At 43.2% G+C, this 22,576-nt stretch overlaps 1 protein-coding gene across 1 annotated transcript in view; it reads right to left on the minus strand.

The window, feature by feature from the left end:
* RORA (RAR related orphan receptor A) overlaps positions 1–22,576 on the minus strand; it is a 706,525-nt gene that overhangs the window by 268,418 nt on the left and 415,531 nt on the right. The gene's annotated exons all lie outside the window — the stretch shown is intronic.

Genomic DNA, 22,576 nt, shown 5'->3' on the forward strand with positions numbered 1-22,576 from the left:
AAAACAGTGAATACCTTTTTGGTATAAGTATGTCCCATGCAATATTTGGGACATCCACCTGTCAAAAATTATTTTGCTAACTGAAATTCAAATCTAACTAGGCGTCCTTTTGTTGTCATTGGTTTTGTTTTTCTGTGGGTTTTTGCTAAACCTGGCAACCCTATCTGCACTGTATAAAGGGACCAGCCTTAACTCTCAAGCCAGGACTTCTGGGTTCCCCCAAATACTGACTCTGACCCTTTTCTTTCCGTCTTCTTTCCTAGGATATCTGGGGGTATCTTCTCCTCCCCACTTCAATCCTGTGTGCCATCTAGCAGCCCCTGAGTTTGGGTTATTTTCCCAACTGGAATGCCTCCTTTACTTCTCTCTCCCTGGATTACTCAAACACACCTCCTTAGGGAACCCTTCCCCAAACACCCAAAGTCATCTTGCTCTCCATTTAGATCAGAGAGCTCTTCCTGTCTGATGCCTTTCATACCGTCTTGAAGCTTGGGTTATCACCTCATCTGTATATTGTATTTTTTTTTCCCAAGGAGGCACAAGCCCTTGCGTGGAGGTGGCTTTGCCTTACACCACTTTGCATACTTCCCAGATGCCTGTGCTGCTGGCCTGTCACATAGTTGCTGCTCCAGGATACCTACTCATTTAAAAGACAGCTATGGAAGGTTGAGCTTCCTTCCTCTGTAGCTTCAACTTGTCCTTACTATTTCTCGCATTGAGAGAAGGCTTAGGCCCGCATGAACCTGTTGGCATGTGGGAGTTCCTACATACACACACTTGATCATATATAAGATTCCAGGTTTCACGGCCAGATCCATTTCTCATGGACACGTGAGTAAATAATTCAAAACCTTTGTCTCATCTGGGAGAAGGGCCTGGTACCCACCTACTTCCCAGGGTAATGAGGATCCATCTGAACTTGGAAAAACAGAAGTAGCATGTAGATACGAGGATAAAAACGTGGAATAAAGGTCTCTAAAGTATCCCACTGAAACTGGATGCTTGGGTTCCTCATGAAGGTTTCAGAGCTAATGCCGGCATCAAATCTTCAAACCATGGTTGACAAGGTGGGACTTAAGAATGACACAACCAGAGATGAAACCAGCTGGAGAGCAGGAAGTTATGGTTCCCGGGAGTCAACACTTACAAACTATTGTTGGGACATCAGAAATACACAGAAAAGGGAATTCCAGGGAGAAAAATGCAGCAACAATATTGGCTTTAACTTTCTTTGAAAACTTTTAAGTTCTTTTCATTTTTATATTTTGCCTTTGCTTATATTCATATTGGTTCCCACACCTTGCAAGAATGTCATTGATAATCTCATGAACCAGGGCTTTCACAACAGGCTGGTGGGGCACTAAGTGTCCCAGACGTCGTCAGGAACCTGCTTTGCCTTTTTGCTCATTTACCTGTGAGCCTTAATAGCAGGGCGAGCCACACATGGTAACCGTGCTAGCCAAGACTGCCCAGCACCCTTGCAAAGCTTCATTTAGCCGCTGGATGTGCAGGCCATCTGCACACTGTGGTTCCTCCTCCTCCTCACACCCACATTCCAGGCTCAATTAGTGGAATCCCAGTCTTATATCCACACGGCAGCAGCACATTAAAATGTCTCCGATTAAGCCCTGGATTAGCATGTGCCCTGACTTTATCTTAATTGCCGATTAAGATTAATCCCTCTAGGGAGTTCTCCAGGGCTGCTTTATTACCATGGGGTGAATCATTACATATTTTGGGTTGCAAGTTCCATTTAGCTTCCTTTGACTAAAATGGTAGACCCAGGCTCTCCTGGCCTCTAAGGAAGAGGCTCTTTATTGCTCTCTGAAAACCTCTCTTGACAGCTCATTTGCACCTGAAGGCTCCAGGGTCAGGGATGAAACCTTGATCCATCTTGACAAGTCTATGAAAGCTGCAGCACGTGGAGCCACAGGCTTTTGGGCTTTCAGGTGGACTCTTTGTTTTAAATATCTGACCTGACGGGTAATATTCTTGATACACTCAGTGTTGGCTTTATGCTTCATAATGACTGATGTAAAATTTCCTTTTCTCTCTCCCTCTCTCTCTTTCTAGATGGATATACATAATTTGTTTTCTGAACTGTTTGAGGATGAGGTATATACAGCATGATCATTTGGCCCTAGATACTTCCATATGTGTTTCCTAAGAATAGGGATATTCTCTTACATAACCACAACTGAGTTACCAACTTCATATATTTACAGTGCTACAATAATTGTATCTACCAATACTGGTTTTACTCTGAAATCTACATCACTAAATAACACCCTGGGTACCTGGTTACAAAAGAGGGGTGGAACCAGGAGGACAAAATAACCTTTTCAGGAAGGAATAAGAGAACTCTCCATTTTGGAGACAGAGAAATGAGACCCAGAAAAATCAAACTAACTATATGTTGGCAGCAGCATCAAGACAAACTCCAGAACTCAGGTAGCCAGCTTGCCTATCCTGCTAGGGGTTCTCAACAGTGTCCTTCGGAACCCCAAGGTCACAGAATGCAGAGGGTGGGGGGTGGGATCATAGTGGCTGCAGTCTTCTCCTATCCATTGGCTCTGTATTTTGAAGAAAAATATTCCATTGAATATTTTTGATTGAAAGAAAAATCGTTTCAAAACTGGTCTTGAGGAGCAAATGTAGTTAAATAAAAGGACAACAAAGCCAATTTCTGGCCACTGAATTCATAAGCACATGAAGACTCAAGGAAGGCCACGTCAGTCTTGACCCAAACATTGAGAGCTATCTGCCTAAGCAGACCTGACACTACCCTGACCCAGCTACAGGGTCTTCCTCAAGGTTCCCCTCCCCCCACAAGGCCCATGTTTAGTATTCATGTAATACGTAATAAAGACTTATAGTAAAGAGCTATTCATTGAGATACATCTTTTCTCTCAGATTTAAGACTCAAATTTCTTATGAAATCTTGGGTGGCTCTGTGGGCAGGCTTAAATCAGGATCATTCAGCAGCAATGTGAAGACAATGAAGATCTCATAGCTGAAAGGCCCTTTGAAGACTCTATGTGGCTTGGGCCTGACTCAGATTCAAAGATCTAACTGACCCCCATAGTTGTGGATTCTGGGCTTCTTTTTTTTTTAAATTATTTATTTATTCATGAGAGACACACAGAGAGAGGTAGAAACATAGGCAGAGGGAGATGTGGGGAGCCTGATGTGGGACTTGATCCCAGGACCTCGTATCACGACCTGAGCCAAAGGCAGATGCTCAACCACTGAGCCACCCCAGGCATCCTGGATTCTGGAGACTCCTAATGGGGCAGTTCCCTGCTCTCTGCCCCAGAGAACCTAATCCTGTTCAGGCTCTGGAAGGATGAGCTTTTACCAGAGGCTCTGGATCAGATGAGTCAGTGTAGTGTTTATCAATGTCAATGTCAAGGCCAGTCTTCATACTTATCTTCAAATATGCTGCCACGTTTCATGATGTCCTTCAGTTGAGACTCTGCCCTAATCCAGGAACCATCACTGGAAACTGCCTCCTCTTCAGAGGCTCTTATCAGAGATCATGGAAAGCTCATGGAGGCCCTAGTCTCCTTAGATCCTCTACCAGACTTGCCTTTCCACATGCCTTTCACATATGGCAATTGCTACTACTGCATCTACTGGGAGAGTTTACCCCGAGAAAAGAGAAAAAGCCCCTCTCTTATTTCCTTATCCCACGAACTGCCCTGAGTAGCCACCAGTCTTAGTAGCCCTTGAGAGACTCAACAGATGTGCCCACATCTAGGCCACGGAAGTGCCTTAGTCTTTGTCTTTCCTCACACTGAAGTCCTGAAATACACATTTGTCGCTAGTCTTTCTGAACGCGCAGAATTCATTTGCAGCCTCTTTCTAAATGTTCTAGCCTGCCCCCTCCCACGGTCATCTTATTTTCCTGAAGCAGAACATAAGAATTGAGGACGAAAGCTTTCTCTTTGCTGAACCCACATTATTACCATGTTCCTCAGATTCTATTACAAAACAACCTTTGGCTTTAACTGGAAACTTGAAAATTTAGGGTAATTGTAGTATCAATTCATGATTACTCAACACATTTCCTCAACTTCCTTTGTGACTGATATTTTGAGTGTATTACTGTAACATTGTCTGAATAAAGCATGTTGTCTTGAAACAAGCTATCAGTAGGGTCTCAGACACCCCACACCTATAGGGTTTCTCACCTGTGAATCACATGGCTACTAGAAGATCTTTACCCTCTTCTTTCTTCTTTCAACACTTCTCCTTTAAGCTCCCTACACTCGTATTGGACTTCCTGGATTTGCCTTCAGCCTCAGTAGTAACACGACTCTAAACGAATGGGATTTCCATGTTATTCTGGTCCAAGCTGCAAATGACTAGATTCCCCACCGAGCCCCAATGGCAGTATTACTAGGCTTTAACTTGATGGGACTGACTTCGTTAATAGAATTCTCTCTTCAGTCGTTTGACTATGTTAATGTTGCTAGAAGGAAAAAACTGACTTTCCTATATGTAAGCTGTTTTCAAATTTGCGTGGGGGGTTCTCCTGAACAGATCTGCAGTTTCCTTCCTATGGAGACACTACAATTACACGTTCAGTTTTCTCCTTATAAAAACTAATATCTCGCTAGGCACTCTGCCAGGAATACTTAGATTTTGTTCTGATAAAAACTCTTCTTGGATATATCTACTCTAAGACTTCGTTTCCTTCTTTTCCTCTTTGCTTTGTCCTACCTTACCATCTCTACTTAAGGTATACACACACACACACACGCACACACACACACACTTCATTTATACCTACCTTGGAACAGATCTGAGCCAACATGTTCCCTGGGGGGAAAAGATGGTCTCTTTTCCTATTAATGAACAGTATGTTGTTGAAGATTCATGGAGGGCTTAATTTAATAAACATGGAAAGATGAATATGCTTTTGGGACATCAAACCTCTTTAGGTTTAAAATTACTGACATAGAAGAATTATCTTGTACAGCACCCCCTTGCTATCACGGCTGGGACATTATGGAAGACAATGTGGCAGGGGTAAAGTCCCCTACATTGGGCTTCGACTCCAACCCTCTGACTCCATCTTCTTCATCCCTAAGCACCCCCACGGTAGTGTCAGATCTGCACAGGTCAGCACGCCTCTGTGTGAACTAGTTCAACCTCAAATTCTGTAGCTTAGGCCTTATCGGTAATTTTACGGGAACCTGAAACTTTTTGAAGGGGAAGGTATTTTGCTAGCTCAGTTAGAATTGAGTTTAGACAGCACCCAGGATATTATGATCATCAACCGGTTTGAGGTGAAGGGACTCATGGCCAGCTTGCAGGAGCGAGCCTCTACCATTTGCCATGGATACACTTCAGAGTGCATATTTACACTTCTCAAACTTGTGGGGGTGGGAGGGAAGACCACGGTAAGAAAATAAGAATCGGATTCTACTGGTAGATTGGCAGTTGACTTTACATATGATTTAATAGGGACCAGCCTCCAAATATCGCCCTCATTGGCCATGCCACAAGCCTGACTCTCTTAAGACAAGGAAGTTGTCCATTCTCTTGTCCTGAACCCATGGCAGACAGTGCTAATCAATCATAGAATTCTTTCCCATCAATTCTAAACACAATCCCAAATCTTTTTTACTATAGTACTTCAAGCGGTCACTACCAATCAACTGGAGTCCATGTGAGAGCTGAATTCTATCTTTTCCAGGGTTCAGGCACTGAGCAAGCCTAGACTATGAGGCTTTGAATCCCAGCCCCACCACTTAAAAGCAATGTGACTCTGGGGAAGATACTCTGTGCCTCAGTTTCATTAACGGTAAAATGAGGATAAGTACAGTATCATATGGCTGTTGTGTTAAATGAGTTAGTATTATCAAATGATGAGAACGGTACCTGGCCTGCATCAAAAGAGACATATGAGTTTGCTATTGTTATTACAGTTCAAATGCAAATGTCACCCAGGAGGGATGTGGTGCAGCATATTAGCTACTTCCCTTCATTTAGCATTAGTCTACCAGATGGCTACAATTGCCTAGAAAAGTTTTCAGGCAAAGGAAAAAAGAACAGGGCAACGTTATGCAGGTCTTTGGAGATGCCAGAAGCTGCTTGGTGGGGAGCAAAGGGCTGGGAACTAGGGGCACGGCCTAAAAGAAAGAAAGAAGGGAGCCACCAAAGACTTCACAAATGGACTTTACTGAAATACATGTGCCTTTTCTTCTGCTTTTCAATTATGCAAGCTGAACTGAGACAGCAGAGCACAGATCTCCAGCCCAAAGGGGTAGGATCGAGTCGTGGATATAGAAAGCGGAGATGAGGTGTGGAGTCCCTTAGTTTGGGATCCAGATCTGATTGAGGGAGGGGAGTTATTGTAAAGATCCTGAATCTTTATCTGCACCAATCTGCGTCTAGACACTTTATCAATAACAGTGCAATTACTATCTCTGGATGCAGTCTTATCCCAATCACCCTATTAAAACCTGTAATCTGCCTCACCTACCTGTTCTACTTTTTCCTTTTTAGCATTTATCACTTTCCAACACACTATGTAATTTAATTATTTCTTGTACTTATTGCTAATTGTCCTCTCCCTGCAGGAAAATAAACACCTCAACGTCATGGATATTTGTTTATGTTTGCTAATGTGTTCTTAGTACTCAGAACCATGCCCGGTTAAAAGTAGGTGCTGCTGAATAGATATTTACCAAATGAAAGAATTTTTTTTTTTCAAATGAAAGAATTAATGTTAGTTATTAAAAGCAGTTCTTGGGGCGCCTGGGTGGCTTAGTCGGTTGAGCATCCGATTTTTGGTTTCCTCTCAGGTCATGATCTTAGGGTAGTGAGACTGAGCCCTGTGTTGGGCTCTGTGCTCAGCAGGGGATTCTGCTTGAGATTCTCTCTTCTTTCTCTTCTTCTGCCCCTCCCCATCATACTCTCTCTCTAAAATAAATGTAAAAACCTTAAAAAAAAAAAAAACAGTTCTCCTATGCTACAAACTGGGGACCCTTTGAGACTGTAGTGAAAATGAAACAAAAGTATAAGCATCTACATAGTTCACTCCTCTCTAAGAAAGTGTCCATTAGTTAAGTGAATAACTGAAAAAAACCAGAAAAACAAACCTGAAACATTAACTTAAAAGCAAAGCTATGTCTGTTTCCTCCTGAGCTAATAAATACAGGTACTCCTTCTCTTCATAAGGAGAAACCTCATGGTATCATGGAAAATTCACTGGCCCTAAGTATAGACAAGGAGACCCTGGTTAAAGACTGTTTTGCTTACTCAGCTGTGTGATGCTGGACAAATCACCCTTCCCCTCTGGGGCTCAGCTTCTCCATCCAAGTTAAGCTTGATTAGATTCAAATATTTAATGAGTGCCCACTGCATCACTTCTAGCCCTAAGATGGCATAACCCTACCTAGTCCCACTCGATATTAAGATGCTATATTTGATCATTCACGGGAAAGAAATTAAAGTTGCATCCCCTCCCCTCGTCGCTGTGGGCTGCAGCTCCCAAGTGGATTACACCTTCATTTAGACATCCTTACTCAGCAGAGCAGGCATTTACTCTGAAAGGTGAGGTGCTGAGAGTCTCTGGGGCAGCAGAGTCCGGGGGCTCACCTCTAATAGGCACTTTGGAGAAGTGAGAATCAAACTTCGCCACCTAACCAGCGCAGCAAATGAGTAAAACACTGATAGCCAAGGTGCGTATTGAACTGCTGAGCAAGGGGTGTGCAAATGCTATTTCAAATGGCTTAAAAAGCATCACAACAATGTGAGTGGGTTACAACTGCTGCACAAAAGCACATCTGGAGGATCTCTTTGCTCTCTTGCATCCTTGAATATCGAATCCAGGAAAATAAATTGACTTACTGTTTAATCCAATAGTCAATACGAGCTTCTGTTGTATAGACTCAATTGACTTAAAACTCAAGCCACAGCCTCTGGCAAGAAAAATCTAATGGAACCACGTAGGCCTGGTATTGATACATATCACAGGTTGTTGTTTCTTCGGTAAGAGACAATTATCCCAGACTACATTTGGTGGGAATGGTCAGTGCTCAGGAATCAATGTGGTTAATAATTTTTGATCTGGCTTACTGAGGAGCTGGGCACAGGCTTGCTATCTTTACAGTTTACAAAGTTTCTCTAATAGGATTAGGTTATCACTATTTTGTTTTTCCTACACACAAGGACTCATCTTTCTCTCCCTGTTCAAACAGAAGGGTTAAAGACCCTGGCTCCCAAGAGCCAGTCCCTATTAACATGCTCCCTGCCATGCATTCCTTTGGCATTGAATCTTGCCTCATAACACAGCCCAATTACTGGGTTGCAGGCAAGTGTCTGTATATGGAGGTTTGCTGCTGAGTGACAACAGGATAAATTAAGACAGCTACAAACTAAATTAGGTTGAGTATGCTTCAATACCTTACGTCCAATCCCTTCTGCCCATAGACTCTCTGTTTGGCTTCTTTAGGGACTTAAGGAAGGTGGAGGGGCCAGCCAAAAACTAAATTTTCTGAGAACTGATGGTTCCCTTTACCAAAGAACAAAGGCCTCCCCACCTTACCCCTCTCAGTTCGAAGAACTGCTTCCTGCTTCTTCGCCTGGAAGATGGCTACCCCCTTCTTTCCTTTTTGTTTTCAGGATCCCTCTAGAGCACCAGAGAGAACACACTGTGTACTGGTTAAAGGGTAGCTATTTCCAGGGAATTGGCATTAATCTTATTGCATTTTATCTCCCCTCTGGGGGGTGCCACAAACTGTGAAGTTTCCTTTGAATTTCAGGCTTAGACACACCCCAGAACTCAAAGTAAAAATGATACAGGCTTAATAACAACTTCTAGGGAATCCTTTTCAAGTTCAAAGCAGATTGTAAACGTTAATTAATCAATTCCCCCTCTCAACACTGTGTGAGGTATGAACTAGCCCCATTTTATAGATGAGAAAATTTAGGTGGGAGCATGAATGACTAGTGTTCAAGCCCAGATGGACTTCAGCCGGTGAAAGAAATGAACCATCTGGATTCCCATGTACAGTAAGGACTCCTATGACTCTTCACAAAAACTGATGAAAACCCTGTTCCATGATCACGGACCTGAGCCCAGCTTAGACGTCTCTCTGCAGTGGTCAGAGCAGTATCTCTCAGCTTGGTACACCTTCCACCTATTTCCATGCTCAGTTTGGGGATTGCCTTCCTCCAGCACAACTGAAAGGAGCTCAGATCAAAGGCTCACCTGCAGGTCATTTAAATGCCTGAGCCTGTCTGACACCTTCTAATAAGACTCCGTGAACCACAGGCCTGAGTTTTACTAGGCTGGCTCTGCCATGGAAGTTGTCTTCAATCCAGACTGCTCACTACACCTTGCACCTGCAGCCACGGGAGATATAAGTGGGAGGACTATGTAAGGAGAATGCTGGTTGGCCTAAGTAGACAGATGATAAAGAGAAAGATGAACAGGGCAACACACCTGTAACCTTTCATTATATAAACCCATTGGCTAATCTTTTACAAAGACCAAACTGGTGGAGGTTTGGTAGGAAGCCGTACAAGTTTTTTCTCAAAACAGTTCTAGCAATGGAGTTTCTGACAACCGTGAACTGGTTCTACATTTTCTCCACAACTTGCCTTGAACTGATGAACACTGATATTCTTCCTATTGCTGTGGCATGGTCAAGTGAGACCCAGACCCAAGGGAGGTAGGGTTAGGGGGCTTATCTGTGTGGTTAAATGCACTAAGGAAGTTTGCCTCTGTTGAGAGGGTGGGGACACTCAGATTTCAGCTTTCCCTTATCGGGAAAACATGTGGACACATGTTTTCCAAAGTACTTGGGGTTTTTCAGCAAATTTTTAGACATCTAAGGGCTTTTAGAAGTAACAACAATTAAAAAAATAAATTAATTAAAAAAAAGAAGTAACAACAATAGTCATACTTCATAGGATACACATTAAATGTGTCTGTTAGGTGAGGAGATGGTAGGAGGAGGAGTTCCAGCTGAGCCATAATGAATATGAATTTAAAGAAAAATTGAGATTTATTTCCATGCTGGGTGTGGAAAAGTTTAGTCTAGTGGATCTCAACTCTGGATGCTTACCAGAACCATTTGGGGAACTTTTGAAAATTCTCATGTCTATGTCAGTCCTAAGATTGCCTCCCCAGGAGTAGGGTGAGACAGGAGTATTAAAAAAAAAAAAAAAAAAAAGCTCCATTTGTAATTCTGTTGTGTAGATAGGTCTGGGACCCACTGGGCTGGTCTCAAGAGCACAGTGTAGACTGTGAACACCGACATGTGAGTTACATTACCTGTCAGGGAACATACAAGAGAGATATTTCTTTAAAAAGAATAGGACACGGGCTCCTCAGGTAATTGCTTCCAACCAGCATCACTGTTCAATTAGTAATTTATTTTTACTTGATATTTCACATGAGCAACTATTTTATTTTTAAGTAATCTCTATGCCCACAACGTGGGGCTCGAACTCACAGTCCCAAGGTCAATAGTCACAGAGGAACTATTTTAAAACAAGAAATCCTTTATTCTTATTTTTATTTAAATGGGCTCAAAAGAAACAATTCATTTGATAGAAGAGCAGGACTGGGGATTATGACACTGACCCCAAAATAACTTAAAACGAAAAAAGCATTCTAAAAAAAACCGAAATGAAACAAACCCATCCTGCTGCATCCATGATCCCTGGGTCTGAGTCTCCTCACACAGCTTGTATCCACACAGCCATGCATGCACCCAACCCACTTAGGATCCACTGTGTCGGGAACTGTGCTTAATCTGAGCAGATACAGTCCTTGCATTCTAGGGTCATCCAGTCTAGCAAGGGATAGGTTAAAATAAAAAAAGTGCTATGATTAAAAGTGATCTTTACTTGCCTCTTTCCACAGGTCATGCAATATTTCAAGAGCTTTCTGATCTATACCTCCTTTCATCCTTGCAACAGCTTTATCAGACGGATTGTATTATGATACCCATTTTACAGATGGGGAATCTGAGATTTAGATGGCTAAACTAACTTCTCAAAGGTCTCAAAACCTATAAGAATTGGGCCTTTCTGATTCAGCATGCCAAATTTACATACCTGTCTTATTCTGCTTCTTAAGGACACCAGAGGTATGTGGGGGTTCCAGCTTATAGGGTGCTCAGTTTGGCTGGCTGTGCTGGGGTGGAATAGGTAGGGAAGTTGAGTGCAGCCCTTCCTCTTGCTAGGTCAACACTCTACCAAATGAGAGTAGACTTGGCATCACAGGTGCTGCAGCTCTCAAAATAGGTGTTAAGGAATCTCCCCCCCTTGAACTTGCACACCCAAGCAGCCCGAAGAGCTGTATGGGCAGTGGTGCCTTTTGAGGCCACTCTCTTGAAGGGGAAAAAACTTAACCAGCCCAGATTCCTCATGCTGGGGTTTAATGTGGTACCTGAGAGCCATTTATTTCAGGTCCCCAGGACGGGACTCCGCTTAACCTGCTTACCAACTTTTGGGCAGCACGAAGTGGCCCAGCCAGACCACAGAGTCAGGGACAGCTGAGCTGTAACCTGAAGTCATCTATTTATCCTCTAACTGTACTCCTCCCTGGCAAGTGCAGGAGGAGAATGTAAGCCTTGCCACAGTTCAGTGAACTGAGCTCCCGTACCTTGGCTGTGGCGTCAAGTCACAGTTATATAACCACTGGGCTGAGTGCCTCCCTGGAGGGGGAGATAGGGGTGGGGGTGGGGGGTTGGTGAGCAGGAAAGACACTATTAGCATAATGTTAAGAAAACAGACTTTGAAATCTTCCAGAGAATTGAGAGTTTGGCACCGTGTGTTTCCCATTTAGTTCCACAATCTTCAAATCCCACGCATTCGAGCCTGGTCAGCTGTGGGTGGGGAGGCCAGTAGAGGGAACAGGGCTCAGACTCTTTCAGGAAGTGAGTTTATTTAGCTTTAAAATATGCCTGTTGTACAAGAGTTTTCAGTAGACCCAACCTGATGATGAGGAGCAGGTGAGGGTTAATGCCCATTACAGTGAAGGAAGTATACTTCGTCATAGGTTTGGCCACTATTCGTTTGCTTCTAAAGTCTTACTGTGGACTGATGGCCTTCCAGAAGTTCCTTGAGACCTTTCAATGAGGACAACAGGGTAAATGAATGAGTGCTCCCTTTGGCTGTTTACTTTGGGACGGTGGGGAGGTCTGTTTCTTCTGCCCATAAGAGTTATAGCCATCCACTTTCTCAACTGTGAAGGTGGTCATGTGATATGCAGGCACTTCACAACACAGAAGTCACCTCAAGGTTTATTCATCTAGACTCATCCACAGCTGTCACCTGCCCCTCCAGCTAAGAGCCCATCCAGACTCCCTGCCCCACAGGTGTCCTTGAAACATCTTTAATGAATAATGCTAAATACGTAAACATGTGGAAAATATTCATCCTGCTAGTAATAAAAAATGCAAATTAAAGTAACTTTGAAAAGGTAGCATTTTAGTCGTACTAAATAATACCCTAATGCTGGTCAGGCTGCAGTAAGACTGATAGACTCAAATGCTGTGGGCACTAAGTTAAATCAGCATAATTCCTCTCGAAAGAAATAAGGCAATGTGTAACGAGAATCATAAAGATGTGCTTACTCTGACCCAGTAATCCTTCTCCTGGGAATTTATACCAAGAAATAATCTGACAAAAGCAAAAAAGCCACACAGCTATAGCACTGTCGCTAATGATCAAATCTAATCACACACATACCACAAAATTTCAGAAGGAGCCTAGAGTTCTGTAATTGAGGATGGCATAACAAGTGAACATAGAATGACAATGGAGTATTATGCAACTATTAAACTCCAGAAGACATGAGGGGGACATTTAAGATCTAATATCACTTGGATGATAGGATTTACTTGAATGTTTTTCTTGATCTGTTTTAATATATAAAAGAAATTAAGAGTATTATAGAGAATGTACCAGGAGGCTCATCGGACAGTTATTTTCCTGCTCAGATCATCTGTGCAAAGGGGCTTTTATTAAGGATTTTCCAAACAAAAATAGTGAAATACAGAGGGTCACCAAAATATGCTGGGAGAGGGCTTAAAATGTTGCATCCTGATTGTGGTCTGAGCCAGGTCCTTGGCCTTTGACTCTTACCTCTGAGAGAACCTCTTAATTTTTCCAAATGGGATGGCTTGGAAAGGTGCTAAAATGGGGCTGTCCTTCCACACCGGCCATATTAGTTCACATCCACTCAGGCACTAGAAGCGCCTCCAGAGGGAGCCTGAGAAAACTCTCAGTGCAGGACTTCAGAACATTCCAGATCAACAATCTGTCTCCTATCCAGCCTGAAATTAAGGAATCTTGGGTCCATGTGACTGATCATCCTTCAAGGACTAGCAAAGAAGTAAATCTTTAGTCATGATAATGAACCAGTTGCACAACTGGTTTAACTCCATGATTTTTAGTGAAATGAAGGGTGGCCATTCTTTGCTACCCAACAGTCACTTCCCCAGGCCTGTTAGTAAACAGTGAGGGCAGGTCTGTGTTTTGGTATTCTCTGAGTTCAGCTGGGTAAAATAAGGATAACATAATGGGTTTTCATGAAGTTAAATATTTTCACTGTAAAAAATTATTCCTTACTCTAAGGTAATGTCCTTTTTAGTTTTTTTGATGTTGAAACTCCATCCTTTTGGGAAAAGATGGTGAAACTAGATTGAAACTAGATGGGGGTTTTATTTTGTTCCTGGTTGTTTTTTTGTTTTTGTTTTTGTTTTTTTGTTTTTGGTTTTTTTTGCAATAAAATGTAGGAACAGTATATTGGCTTCCAAAATGTTGGTGAAATTAAACTACTTTACTATACATATTAGCCTTAGAGTCCTATTCAACAGAAAGAGGGTAATTCCGCACATTCTCAGTGGGCCACACCAAACAGCTTGACAGAAAGTTCTGGTCCCATTGACTCTTCAAATGTGCTGTGCGATTATTATAAAGCTTTACTTCCCTCACTGTATGTGTCTGCCTGCCCTACTGAGTTGTGAACGTCTTTGCCCAGAAAGCACTGCCTTATTCGTCCTCGTGTTTTTGGTGACTAACACAGCATCGAGTGTGCTGTTGCTACACTCTAGTCTGTAGCTGGACAAAGTGGAGTAAAATCTGAAGGCCAGAATTGAGAAGAAAGCTCTCGATGTGGGTTCAGAAGACCGGATTAAAATCCTGGCTCCGCCAGGTAGTAGCTGTGGGACTTGAGCAGCTACTTGCCTGTTCCAGTGCTAAGAGCACAGCAATACTTCTCACACCCTCCCTGGCACCCTCGCTGTGTCATTGTGTACGGGGCCTGTGAAAGGGCCTGCGTGTGTGTTAATTTCACCTCATTCTCTCCATCTTACTCCCCGACTGGGTGCTTCTCCTATTTACATGCTGCCCCCACCTCAGCCCCGGCCAGAGGGGATCACAGAGCAAAAGGCCAGGTCCTCCCACCCAGGGAGGTGGAGGGCCAGAGGCAGCTGTCAGCGTGCTTCAGTGGAAGTCAAAAAATCAAATACAAGCAGCATCCGTTTACATTTACTCATGATTATTGTGTTTGACGAGATAACCTGTACCCGCTTGTACATTCATTACCGAGCTTCTGAAATGATTTTTCTTTGTCTGCTTGAGCACAGGAATTTTTAATGAACAGTTTCAATGTCTGGTTTCATGCACTTGAAACATAAACATCAGCAAGCATCTTTCTAACAGGCTTGATCCATACCCTCAAATGGTTTACCAGAGACTCCAGCAGGGGGACCCGTGTGGGCTTGAAACCCGTGTGCTTTTCTTCTGTGGTCACTGATGCAAACAAAGACGGGCAACTTTCAGCCTCCCCTTTCCAGTGATAAATATTTTAAATAAATGAAGAGGTAAATGGAGAAGGGACTTGAATTTTAACTGTTAGCAAGTGAGGCATGAAGGGGTAAAGAGAGATTTGTAACTGCCGGGATGATCCCGTGTATTCTTTTAAGCAAATTAACTTGCAAATTATGTCACATGTGGCACAAAGAAACATCAGATGTTCCGTCTGTTACTGTGCAGAAAGCTTACATAGACCCCTCGTCTACTTTCCAGCTGCATCTCATGCTGCGTTTCCCATGTTTCTGGGCTTCGTCCTTATAGCTTCACCCAGTTCCTCAAACACGTATTTCTCCATCTCTCCACAGGGCCTTTGCATGTGACATTCCCTTTGCCTGGCTCAGTCCTATTTATGTTTCTGACTATTCCTTCCTCGGAGGAACTTTGGTCCGTTTCATGTGAGACAAATCCCCTACTATGTATTCTCAGAGGACATAGCCTTCATCACACTTGTTCACTTCTGTTATTTTACATTTATCTGGTGACAATTTGATGAACTCCATCTCCCCCACAAGACTATTCGCTCCTCAGAACAGGCACTGCGTCTGTGTTTGCTTCCCATCTTATCCCCAGCACCTTGCATGGCAGGTGCTCAGTAACTATTTAAGCACTACCTGAGTGGAGTGAACGAATCCTTGTCAATTAACCTCGCCAAAATCTCTTGTTAATGATCTGCCTTTGCAAGGCATCCTGTGGACCAAGGTAAAAGGCATGGCCTCTGAGGCTTTCATCAGCTGGAGATATCATTTTCACACTAAAGGACATCACTGAGGTGGAGAGCTGGGCTGTTCATAGCTTCGGTGAATCCAAGTGACTTCCAGATGGCACATCCTGCCTTGGACAAATCACTAAACCTTTTTGTCCCTGCATTGCCCCATTTCTCAAATGTGATACCATCAGTGTGCCTTTTGCTAAATGGTCAGAAGATAAAACCAGATAACATAAAGGAAAATGCCTTAAAAAGGTAAATACTGGTATTACTTTTTACCAACAAGGAACCACCTCGCTGGCCACCTCTATAAAAGGTCTTGGGCCTTCCTAGAAAAACATGATGGAGGCAATCCTTTTAGGTGAGATGGAACTTATACAGCAGGAGTGGGTTGGACCAATTTAGAGGCCAGTCCAGTGGCAGGCAGACAGAGAAGGGATCTATTCAAGGGTGGCGGGGTGGGGGAAGAGCATCCTTCTGCCATCAGGGGCACCCAGAGGATGGCCACCCTGAAACAGGAATATTGAACAGCTTTCTGATGGCAGAGGACCAGGGGGAAGGGGTAAAGGGGCAGATTCATCTGTAAAACTATCTGCCCTGAGTTTGGTTGTTTCTCTAATAGTTCTGGGGCCCTGTCTCACCTGGGTTTGGCAAACAAACAGGATATCTCCTCCCTACCCGATGCTTACCTGACCGGATCCAGCCCTCACTTAGGGGCAGCTCCCTCTTGGAAGTCTCAGCATGTGACAATTATTTAGCAACCTTATGAGCAGAGGTGTGGAGAGTCCTGCATAATCAGAGTGAGAACCATGGCCTTTCTCAGGATAGGGTGACTTGGGAACCACTGGGTGGGGTGTGAGCAGAACCTCACCAGTATATTCTGACGATACTCAAGCCTTCTAGTCTACCTCTCTCAAAACTCAATGGCAGTCTCTGTGTGCCACTTTGCAAATGAGTGGAGAGCAAGTCTCTAGTAAGTCATGCAATGCTCTAAAGGTAGAGGCAGGTTCATCAAAGGAGACCTAGCAGGGTAACTGGGTAGTAGTGCTGGGTAACCACATGGAGCTATCAAAACAGCAGGCCATGCTGTTGCTCAAGCAGCTGCTACAAAGTTTGGGAGCTGAGAGATGGATGGAGCAGGCATGGGATTAAACACTGCACAGGTCCCTTTCTTACCATCTGCAAAGGTTATACCTTCATCAGATGATAACAGGAGTCATGAAGGATCCAGTAAACATGGCATTTCCTCATAGCCCTTCCCCTTCAGCTGTGGTCAACAGAAAAGGTGGATAGATACATCCTGTTGTCTTTTCTGGGTGTCCTTTTGTGAGGTATGGAGTGGGAGAGCCTGTTAGTGGCAAAGAATTTGTTCATTTAATTGAAATACTGCTTAACCCAGGGATACCTATAATTGTTTGTTTAGTTTTTACTAATTCTGCAGTCCCATATGGAGCACTTACAAAAACCAGAGCCTGTGCTAAGCACTGAGGATATAAAGCTGAGTGAGACACCATGACTGCTCTCAAGGAGCTATATCCTAAGAGGTTAGAACAGCATATAAACCAAAATTAGGGCTGCCCTTTGGCAAGCCTGTCACTATAATACACAAGGTGCTATGGGAACAGAGGAAGGAGAAACTCTGCTGGGGTGCCTAGGAGACCTTTCTGAAACAAGGTATTGATGAAAGAATAGGAATCCACCAGGCATCAGAAAGACCACCCATCCATCCATCCATCCATCCATCCATCCATCCATCCATCCACATTTAGTTATGCTGGGCACCCTATCAGGTGCTGGGGAAACTGTGGCAAAACAGCTCGGTCCCTATTCTCACAGAGTTCACAATTTGGTGAGGGTGGTAGGTACACAAACAGTTCATCATAAATTTGGGAAGTACTGCGAAAGAAAAGTATAAGGTGTCTCCAGAGTCTGTCTGGGGGCCTGCTCTTATCAGGGAGGCAGGAGAAGCTCTGGCCAAGATGTGACATTTGAGCTGAGATGGGAAAGACCCTCAGCAGCGTATGAGGTCAAGGGGCTAGAATGAGGGCAGGAAGAGACCTCAGAGGGAGCTTCACGTGCATTCATTCATTCCACTGACATTTATGAAGCACCTGTGTGCTCAACACTGTGGTCAGCATGATGAGAAAGACATCTGTGACCCCAAGAAGTGTGCAGTTGAGTGGGGGAGGCAGATCATGGCTGGGCAGGGGGAATGCTTTAAGCTCAAGACGTCTTAGTCAGAGACTAAGACTGGGGTTCCTAGCTCCCCGGGTTGACTGTTGTGTGGAGTGCTGCTGGGCCTGTCATCTTGCTCTTCCTTGCTTAAGAACGAAACTACTTTCTCTACCAATGGCAGTGATGTTGCACTGAGAAGAAGCCGCCTCAGCAAATGCTGATACGTGTATTTTGCAGTGAGCTGGAAGTGGCCGGCCTGGCTTGGCTTGTGCATCCCTCCCCTCCTCCCCAGGCAGGATCCACTCAGTCATCAGCAACATGGGGCTGACTGCTCAGCGAGAGCACCCTCCCTGCCTTATTGCTCTAAGCCTGCCTCAGCCCAGGCACCCTGGCCACACCCGCGGCCCTTCAGAACCTTCTGTCTGGGGGTTGGGGCCCCCTTCTAGGAGAAAGCCCCCATCTTGCTTAATAACATTTTCCCTCTGCCTGTCTAATTAACTCCGTCACTGTATCTGCAGTCAGATAAAATGCTCATTTCACACCACATTAATTTTTATCAGTTGAACATTAAGCAACACAAAGCTATCTATGCTTGGTTTAATTTACATACTGACAGACCTACAAAGCATTACCCACAGTGGCTGGGAAGCAAATAAGCAGAACTGGCATCAAACAAGGCTCTTCAAAATGAAATATTGATTTGCAAGGCTGACAGTAAAGAAGGGTTGGAGGGATGTGGGAGATGTGAAGAGTAAAAGGGTTATTTTTCCTTGAAGAACAATTACTAATGTAGCCAACTAATAGGTCTCCTAAAGGTCAAGTAGAGGGGCCAGCTGGGCTCCAGGATGTGAGGTTTGGGTGTGCTTTGGGAAACGTCACCTCATGGTCTATATAGTTTACTGGAAATGGAATCTCTTCATCATTCTGCTATCAGAGGTCCCCCTCACCCAAAGTAAATGCCTTCAAATAACAAAGTGTTTTAATATCTCACCCCCTCTCCCCCATGATATATCTCAGCTCTGTAACTCTGCTCAAGCTATTTCTTTGGAAGAGTCTTCCTTCCCCTACTACATGGCCAACATCAGGCACCATCTCCTCCAGGAAGTCTTCCCTGATCACCTTCCTTCTCACAGGTATGTTCTCAGAATACCCAGAAGAGGGTCCATGATGCACCTACCATATTGCATTTTAGTAATCCATGTTGTATGTCTCCTTCTCTCACCACTTACTTATAAACTCTTTATAGGGGCAAATATACATTCGGGATGGTGGTTGAAGCTTATCCAAGTTGGGGTAGTTTCTTTAAGAAAAAGAAATTAAAACTGTAACTTTTATAAATATTACAAAAACATATAGCCATGAGAACACATTGCAAGGATCCCTCCCAGGACCTCGGCAGAAACCTGTGCAAGTGAGGAGTTTGGAGGTTTAAGCTTTATTAGCTTTGAGGTATGTGCTTCTGGCCCCTCAGACATAGTTCCTTGTAGGTAACCCAGACTTTCATAAATGTGGGTAACATAAACTGAGAAACTATAGGAAAAGGAGCTTCTTCTGAGTATACAGTCTGACAGGCTCAGCCAAAGAAAGGATAATGGTAGTCTCCTTGAGTATCACAGCAGCCCAGATGAGGAGCTGATTAGGGCTGGAGATAGAAGTAATTTCTAAGAATCATGTTTTTCCATCTGAGAACCTGTGACCAAAAAATAAAATAAATGAAAAATAGAAAGAAAGAAAGAAAGAAAGAAAGAAGAAAGAAAGAGAAAAAGGAAGAAAGAAGAAAAGAAAAGAAAGAAAGAAAGAAAGAAAGAGAAAGAAGAAAGAAAGAAAGAAAGAAAGAAAGAAAGAAAGAAAGAAAGAAAGAAATGCCCTCAAGTAAGAAGACACATGGCTCCTACGTGTCAGTCTTTAGAATTTAGATTGCTCTTAGCATTCCTCATTTCACCCAGATCAGTGAGCACTGAAATCTCTTGGATCACTTGCCACATGGCGCATTCCCAGGCACAAACACCAGAGTGTTTGATTTTAATTTCTTTATTTTTTTATTTTTTTATTTTAAAAATTTTATTTATTTATGATAGTCACAGAGAGAGAGAGAGAGAGAGAGAGGCAGAGACACAGGCGGAGGAAGAAGCAGGCTCCATGCACCGGGAGCCCGATGTGGGATTCGATCCCGGGTCTCCAGGATCGCACCCTGGGCCAAAGGCAGGCGCCAAACCGCTGCGCCACCCAGGGATCCCTGATTTTAATTTCTTATCATTGGAGTGGTGCCTGAGAACCTGCATTTTAAATATGTGTGCCCACCCATGATCTTTCCTTCTAGCTTTTTTATTTTTAAAAAAAGACTTATGTATTTGTTTGAGAGAGAAAGAGAGAGTGAGCAGAAGGGGGAGAGGGAGAGAGATTCTCAAGCAGACTGCTCAGCATGGAGCCCAATGTGGGGCTCAATCTCAGGACTCTGAGATTACAACCTGAGCTAAAACTAAGAGACGGCGCTCAATCAATTGCACCACCCAGGCGCCCCTCCCTCCAGCTTTATTGAGTAGTAATCGACATACAACATTGTGGAAGTTTAAGTGGTACAAAATGGTGATTTGATACGCATACATATCATAAAGGCTTAGCACAATAAGGTTAGTTAATACATCCCTCCCCTCACATAATTACCATTTTGTTGTTGCTGTTAGGGTGAGAAGGTTAAAGCTCCATTCTCATAGCAACTTTCAAGTATACACAAAGGGTTATTAACTATAGTTGCCATAGTTGCCATAGTTATATAAAACACCCTTGTGCTTTGCCATTGATCCCCAGAACCACTTGTGATCTTGCTGCAGTTTTTCTAAGACCACACTTTGAGAAACCTTGACTAAATGCAAATGTTGATGTCAAGGGAGGAATTGGGTGGGAGCTGATTGAGAGGGCTAGTAGAGAATGAGATTTCCCTCAAGAAGCTGGAAGACAACTTAAACTGGAGGTAGCATCATGGCCTGATGAGGATCCAGGACTGACAGAGGTGTAGAAAAACATGTATCTAGAACCTGAGGAGTGGAGAAGTTGTAGATTTTCCTGGAAATATCTCTGCAGACCTCAGCTTGAGAACAATTCTTGCCTTCCCGTGAATGTCAACCTGCAGATATTTTGCACTAAGTCCCCATGAAGAAGGGAGCAAAACACCCTCCCCAACGACAAGGGCCAATGCAGGTTGAGTTTTCAGTTCCTGGATAGGTAACACGTAACACTCCTGACATGGTTGTATATGTCTTCCCCAAAAAGAAATTTCTGAACTGGCTTTGATTGCACAATCACACATGCCAGGGCTTGCAGGTATCATTTGGCTCTAGGATTGCCACAGGTATTTTGCTTCCAACACTAGCATGGCTCAGTCTTCTTGGAGATCTTGGTGACCCATGGAGGCCCCAGATCCTTCTTTTGGACCAAAAAACTTCAAAAAGCCAAGATCGTCATTTGTTTGTTTGTTTGTTTGTTTGTTTAGTAGGAAGAGAATGCAATAGCTTTGGCACCGGAAAAATCTGGCTCGTTTAGAATCAAATGTGAATAATACCAACTGTGGAATTGACTGTGGGCCAAAGTCATAGGCTCTAGGTTCCATGGCTAGTTCAGCTAGTACAAAGCTGGATGAATTTTGGCAAGTCACTTAACCCCACCCCCAAGTCTATTTCCTTATCTGTAATACTAGTTTTATGTCCCTGAGCTGTGATATGGAACCAACAGGTTTTGAAAAACCTAAATGTAAATATATAGAGTATTAGCTTTTGGTAATAGTCCACTAATCCTCCTGCAGATAACAGTGAAAATGTCTACACAAAATCAGTTTTAAAAAATGATTTGAAAACAATGGAGTATAATCAGAAGCAGACAGAAAATTGGAATACAGTCTTTACCTCCAAAGATAGGGCCTCCATTTGATGAAATTTGTGGATTTATGAAATTTTGCCCAAGACTACTCTCCAGTCAGTTTTTGGCTCTGGATATCTTAAGCTGACAGAAAATAAAGTCAGGGTTGGAAGAGGAATAAGCAAGTTGGAGGAGAAAGTCTAGAAGACTGGGAACAGAAGGGGGAATGAGTCACAAATCAGTATATAAAATCTGCCCATTATTTTTGACTGACTGCTAACTATACACACATGAAGAAGATCTCTGGGGGCCAGATGCAAAGCTCCAGCTGACAGATGACACAACAGAAGAGACTTTAGCTGCTGCTGACCACCCTGAAGATGGAGCTAGAGTTTGAGTCCAGCCACGTTAACTGGCTATTAAAATAACTTATCTTCAGAGGAACATAACAGAATCTAGAGTATCAGCAACAGTTATTAATATTATCTATCATCCAACCAAAAGTTACTAGATATGTGAAGTAAAACTTAATCCATACTCACGAAAAGAAAAGCAGTCAATAGAGATTAATTCCAAGAATACTCAGAAGATGATTTAGCAGATAAGAACTTTAAAGAAGGTACTATTATTTCATTAGAGGAACTGAAAGAACAATCCATAATAAGTGAACACATATGGAATCTCAGTGGGAAACAGAAACTATAAAAATGAACCAGCTGGAAATCCTAGAGTTAAAAAGAAAAAATGACTACAATGAAAAAAAATATACTGTATGAGCTTAACAGTAGCTTAGAGATGACAGAAGAGAGTCTGTGGACTTTAAGATGGATCAATAGAAAGTATCCAATCTTAAAAACAGAGAAAAAAGATGAATAAAAGTGAACAGAGCCTCTGAGACCTGAGCACTGTAGACCATCAGTCTAACATACATGAAACTGAAGTCTCAGAAGGACAAGGGAGAGAGGATGAGCACAAAATACAACTGGAGGAATG

The sequence above is a fragment of the Vulpes vulpes genome, chromosome 15 (genome assembly GCF_048418805.1).
Source record: "Vulpes vulpes isolate BD-2025 chromosome 15, VulVul3, whole genome shotgun sequence".
Classification (NCBI taxonomy): domain Eukaryota; kingdom Metazoa; phylum Chordata; class Mammalia; order Carnivora; family Canidae; genus Vulpes; species Vulpes vulpes.